Source organism: Chelon labrosus, assembly GCF_963514085.1.
Source record: "Chelon labrosus genome assembly, chromosome: 5".
Taxonomy (NCBI): Eukaryota; Metazoa; Chordata; class Actinopteri; order Mugiliformes; family Mugilidae; genus Chelon; species Chelon labrosus.
Genome location: NC_140341.1, coordinates 15,141,767 through 15,147,985, shown reverse-complemented (window position 1 = coordinate 15,147,985; position 6,219 = coordinate 15,141,767).

Here is a 6,219-nt window from a genome sequence, read left to right as displayed (position 1 = left end):
AAACCACACCTACTACTTGTCAGGACCACGTAGTGTCTAATGTCTGTTATTTTTAAGTTCAGTTTTCTGTCCTCTTTTCGTCACTTCCTGTTTCATTTTGAAGTCAGAGTCTACTGAAGTCTGTCTTCCTGTCTAGTTCTGCCTGTGTGATTGCTTTTCCCGCCCTCATGTCTTTCACCTGTGTCTCATTGTCTCCCTCTCTCTCGTGTATATAAACTGTGTTCCCCTTTCTTCCTGTGCCAGATTGTCTTGAAGGATTCCCTTAAGCGTTCCAGCCTGTTTTTTTCATAGAGTGATTCCTTGTTGTGACTATAGCTAATCTTTGTTACCTGAGTTTTATCCTGCTGGACCTCTGTACCTGGTTTTGACCATGCTTCCAATGAAACTGCCTTCGAGCCTGCCTGATCCCTGACTCCTCCATTTGTGTCCACCTGATTCGTACTTGATAATACAATATGGCAAAACTATGGACGCATCGGAGTCAGACCACCTCCACGCCACACTGAAGGTGCAAGGGGTTAAGCTGTACCAGCAAGACCAACAGATCCGTCATGAGCTTTCAGAAGCCACCTCTCGTGCTGAAGCTCAGAGTGTCACCGTCTCGGCCCAGCTGTCCCACATAATAATCAGCTTCAGAGCCTGGCCATCTCATCTGAGACTCAGTTTTCAGAAAAGTTTTCGTTTACACGAACCCGTGTATATATGCCGTCAAGAGCATGCCAACCCTGTAGGTGGCAGTGTAACGAGAAGCTCAAGCCCACGTTAGCCAATCAGAATCCTGAAAATAGAAAGCAAGCGACAAATAAACATAAACATAGGTCGCACTTTTGGAGCATGCAGGTGCACATTCTGGCGCATACTGTGACGTCGGCTGCCTCAACCTTCGTTTTTGTCAGTTTACATGAAAACGTGCAACCGAAGTTTTCCAAAATATCCACTCTGGCCGGAGTTTTTAGAAAGCATCGTTTTCAGAGGCGAATTCTCCGTTTGTGTGTAAACGAAGGGCTCAAACGAAGGTAAATGTCTCCGTTTTTCAAAATAACCATGTACGTGTAAACGGGGCCTGAATTCACTGCCGTGGACGCTCCGGCTCCTCCAGCCTCCACGCCAGAACAGCCTGATTTCCAAGAATCCCGCTCCATAAGACTATCCGGCCAGGAGTGTTTCTCGGGTGACTCGAATGACTGTTGGCCCTTCTTAACTCAGTGTGAGCTCTACTTCAATTTCCAGGTGAGTTCAAGATGGCTTACATCATATCTTATCTGTCGGGAAGAGCCAAGGCCTGGGCCACCTCAGAGTGGAGCAGACATTCTGAGGTATGTACCTCAGACCTTTAAGCAAAACCCACGCAGATCAGTCACACCCACTTGTCTCCAGCCGAACGTCAACGGAGGTTCATCGAGGGTCAGTGCACCTATTGTGGCCAACTTGGGCACGTCATCGGCAATTGTCCAGCCCGAGGTACCCTGACCTCAACCACCTTCAAAGCCCTGGTGAGTGTTACAAATTGCAAAACACTTAACCAGAGACGGCTAACCTGTGTCACTCTTACCACTGTTGGGCCCACAAAGCCTGAGTGAGGCCTGTTGTAACTCATAAAGCCTGACAGCACGTTTGGGAGAACAAAGGGAGTCCTAAAGGGACTCCGTTTCCCATCAGCCCTAGCGGTTTTATGACCAGGTACAATATCCAGCAGAGTCAACCCACTGACTCTGATTGGCTGAGTGCCATCAGAACTCCCGCAGAGTTCTATGACGTCAAATTGGATATAAATAACCCCGCAGACTCTGAACACATTGCTTCCCGTTGTAACTTCGTTACCTTGGAGGTACAAACGTAACGTTACGCAAAGAGACTACGCCATCTTCACCTCGCTGGACGAGACTAGATTCCTGTATTCTACCCACGCTCAACCCGAGCCACTATCCGGACTTCCCGAGAACGCCGCTGCTGCGATCCCTCGGTGCCTGCAGAAGGAAGAACCAGATTCTTCACCCAGTCGACTTCGCTGATTTCCCCCGCGCCATCGCCGAGGATCAGCCGCCGTTTGTCCGCCAGCGACGCGCACAACGGACCCGTCGTATTCGAGCCGCACGGAGCCGAATCGCAACGACGCAAGGACACACGCCATCCGCTCCCCCTTTCATCACCAAGTAAGAGGTTAACGTCTGGGCAGAGTTAGGATTTTATTTTATGTTTTATTTTACATTTCGTGTGATCCCTTTTTTATTTGCTGTGTTTACGGACCGCGAGTCCGCCAGTGTTGTTATCGTGTAATTAGAGTGTGTGAGCCGCCGTGCTCCTTTGTTCTCGTGTGTGAAACGGGTGATTGCTTCGTATCTGTCCGTGTCTATCCATTCCGGACAGATAAAAGACAATCATCGTGATCCTCACGAGATCCGCTTGGTAAACTTTGCTTTCCTCTCCTCCCTTGGAGCTTTCCGCTAACCACGCACGCACACACCCACACACACATACACACCTATAGGCTACACGTGGACCCTCTCGGTTCTAATTAGTCAAGGAGAGCTAGATTACCCAGCGGTAAATCTCCCTCTCTCTTTTGAGTGATAACCACGTGGTTGTCGGCTGATCAGCACGCCATCAGCCACACCATTTTGAATTGTCCGCCATTTTCCGGGGCAAAGATCATTGGTGACGTAAACCCACTCGTGGGCGGAGTCAGCCATCTTGCCTCTCCCCTTTTGTCCTCCTCCTTCCTTACATCACCACGCTCCTCCCCCCTTTTCCCCGTCCTCATTCACACACAAACACACACACACACCCATACACACGCACACACATACCTGCATCACCGTGTTGGAATGTTATGATTACGAGTAGTTTGTAGAGTACGTTAAGTGGATTGGATATTGTTAATTGGTTAACATTTATTGTAATAAACTTATTTGTACTTAAAGTAAGCTACTCCTAGTGATTATTGTGTGTTTATATTGTGTCAAGCTGGTTGAGAGAGTCTGTGCTCGGAGTTCATGACTTCAACATTTATGATTTGAGACTGTATCACATTTGGTCAAGGTTCCCTGTAAGCAGGGTGGTGCCCCGTAATATTAATCTTGATTAATAACAACTTAATTTGATTTAATAATTTATAATTATTAATAATAATTATTAATTATTTAATCTTGACCAAACTCGTATTACGAATCACAACACCACGATGACTGCCACCACATCTCTGAAAGTGTTGGTGGATTCAGGAGCTGATACAAACCTCATGGATTTTAAATTGGCCAACCAGTTAGGGCTTAAGACTGTCCCTATCCCAGCCCTTAACTGCTACAGCCTTGGATGGCAGGCTGAGGCAAGTCAAGATTCAAGATTCAATATTTCTTTATTGTCAATTTTTCAATACGTTCACAACATACAGAAAAATCGAAAAAACATTTCTCTGTCTTGTCACATCTATCTATAAATCAAGAAGCGTCTGTGTGTCTGTCCGTCTGTCTGTCTGTGGCACGCATATCTCGCGAACCGTTGGCCCGATTGATTTGAAACTGGGCAGGTGTCTCGCTACGGGCACGAAGATGTGCACTGCTAAGTTTGACGTTGTTTGGATAAGAAATGTAAAATAGGTTTTCTCCGCTCTAATATTTCCACTACTCCGGTTGCCATGGCATCAAAAACAGCCACTTTCAGAAATTCACCAAAAACGGAGAGGAAGAGGCGGAGCATGCGCACAAATCTTGAGCACTGTTTACAAATCGGCTTTAGAAGAAACCAAACTCAAGGAGAAATGATATTTTGGCCTGGTAACCCTAATAGGCTCAATATCTTCTCCAGCAGGAAAACTAGCATGTAGTCCGCCATCTATCTATAAATCAAGAAGCGTCTGTGTGTGTGTGTGTGTGTGTGTCTGTGGCACGCATATCTCGCGAACCGTTGGCCCGATTGATTTGAAACTGGGCAGGTGTCTCGCTACGGGCACGAAGATGTGCATTGCTAAGTTTGACGTTGTTTGGATAAGAAATGTAAAATATATCGGTAAAATAGGTTTTCTCCGCTCTAATATTTCCACTACTCCTCATACACAGCACCTGTAGGCTCCCACTATAGGAATACATACTTCCGACGGGCACTGCACTAGTAATAATAAAAAAAGAAAAACCTAAATAGACCTAAAGTGGATGAAGGATGAATCGTTTCCTGATGAGCTGGTACATGCACCAGCACAGGAGAGGCAGCTCATCAGGAAACGATTCAGCGGTCCACCTACACCTGAAGGACAAAGGGCACTCCTTTGAGGATAACAACATCCAAATCTTAGCCAGAGAAGACCGATGGTTTGAAAGAGGAGTAAAGGAAGCCATCTATGTCAGGCTGGAAAAACCTTCACTAAACAGAAGAGGTGGACTGAGATTTAATCTGCCATCTATTTACAATACCGTTTTAACTTCTGTCCCCAAGAAGTTTCAGTCTCATTCACACCTTGACACTGGAGCCTCAGACGGACAAGAGTCGTTAGAGAACCATTCATAGGGAAGAGGACAGGGACCACACAGCCCCCCCTCAACTACAGGTAAGTACCCAGTCGTTAAGGGAAATTAGCTGCACCAGTTTCTGGTTATTAGCATAACAAGCAAGTTTTTTCAGGAGGAGTTCCTATTTAAACCTCAGACTTCCCACCAGTCCCCCAGAACTGAAGAAGCCACTCGGATGAGTGGTGAAACGTCTTCTGAAAAAAACTCTACAAGTTCAGTTGCCTTTTTTGAACTTTTTTGGATATACCATGACCTGGATGACTGAGAACCTTCACAGACAACACACCCTGTAATTATATGAGTGGATAAAAAAGCATGCGCAAAGTGGTGCAGAAAATATCGTTAACAACAATGGCAGCTTTAGCGTTATTAGAAGATATTGTAAATGGTGCAATAAGAAGAGAGTCTGTATTTAGAGACAGAGATGATTTACTGGCAAATAATGACAACTGGCTAATCAGCCGCTTTAGGTTCCCGAGGGCAATCCTTCTGGAACTGTGCGCAGAGCTGCGGCCGGCATTGGAGCGTGACACGGCAAGGAGCAATGCGTTGCCTGTGTCCGTACAGGTACTGACCACACTGGGGTTCCTCGCAACCGGGGCATTCCAGAGGGAGCTGGCCGACAGATCGGGACTGAGCCAGTCGACCCTGAGCAGAGCCATGCCAGCAGTGTGAGACGGAGGTATCCGCATGTCAGCCAGGTCAGATTCCCATACAATGCATCTGAACAGGTCAACATTAAAGAGCAGTTTGCAGCCACAAACGGTTTTCTGAATGTAATCAGAGCTATCGACTGCACACACATTGCTATAAAAGCACCATCGCATGAATTTGTAAATGTCAACAGGAAACATTTCCAATTCGCTTTCTGTGAAGTTCTTCTTTTTCCCGTCTTATTCATTCTTATGTTTTCGTTTTCTGATCGCGCAGAGAGGGGAATCTCAGGTGCAGGGCCAATTTAAATATAATTTGGGGGCAGGGAGCAGGGAGTTGCATATTTAAAAGGGTCGTGGACAGGGAGGAGTTGGGTACGCTCAATTGGGACGTACAAAGGAAATGTGCTTCTAAATGCTTCTAAATCTGAGCATGCGCCACGTTTTAGAAGGAAATCCACGCAAGTCTTTGTACATGAGGCCCCAGGTCTCCAACCTCTGCCTGTCCCTCAGTGCATCTGGTCAGACATCTCAGTGGTATCTCAAGATAATGGTCATCCTCACAACAGTAGACTGATTTTTCAAAATGGTTAAATTCATTCCACTCCCTAAACTCCCATCCACAAAAGAAACTGCTGATATCCTCATGACCAGAGTGTTTAAAGATTTTGGATTCCCTTGGAGTATCCTGTCTGACTGGAGGCCCCAGTTCATTGCCCAGTTCCGGAGGGCATTTTGTGAACTAATTAACACTAAACCAAATCTCACCTCTGGCTACCACCCCCAAAGTAACGGTCAAACAGAACACTTAAAGACCGGTCTATTCTGTGAGGAAGTTGCTGGCAGTCAGGCGGTGGGGTTGTGTACTCCTATACCTTGTGGACTGGGAGGGATACAGTCCAGATCCTGGTTGCCCTCCCGCGGCATTTTGGACTTATTCAGAACTTCCATGCCTCCCAAGTTCCTGGGCCGCCAGGCGTCGGCCCTCAGAGGGTGGGTACAGTCAGGACCACGTAGTGCGTAGTGTTAAGTTCAGTTTTCTGTCCTCTTTTCGTCACTTCCTG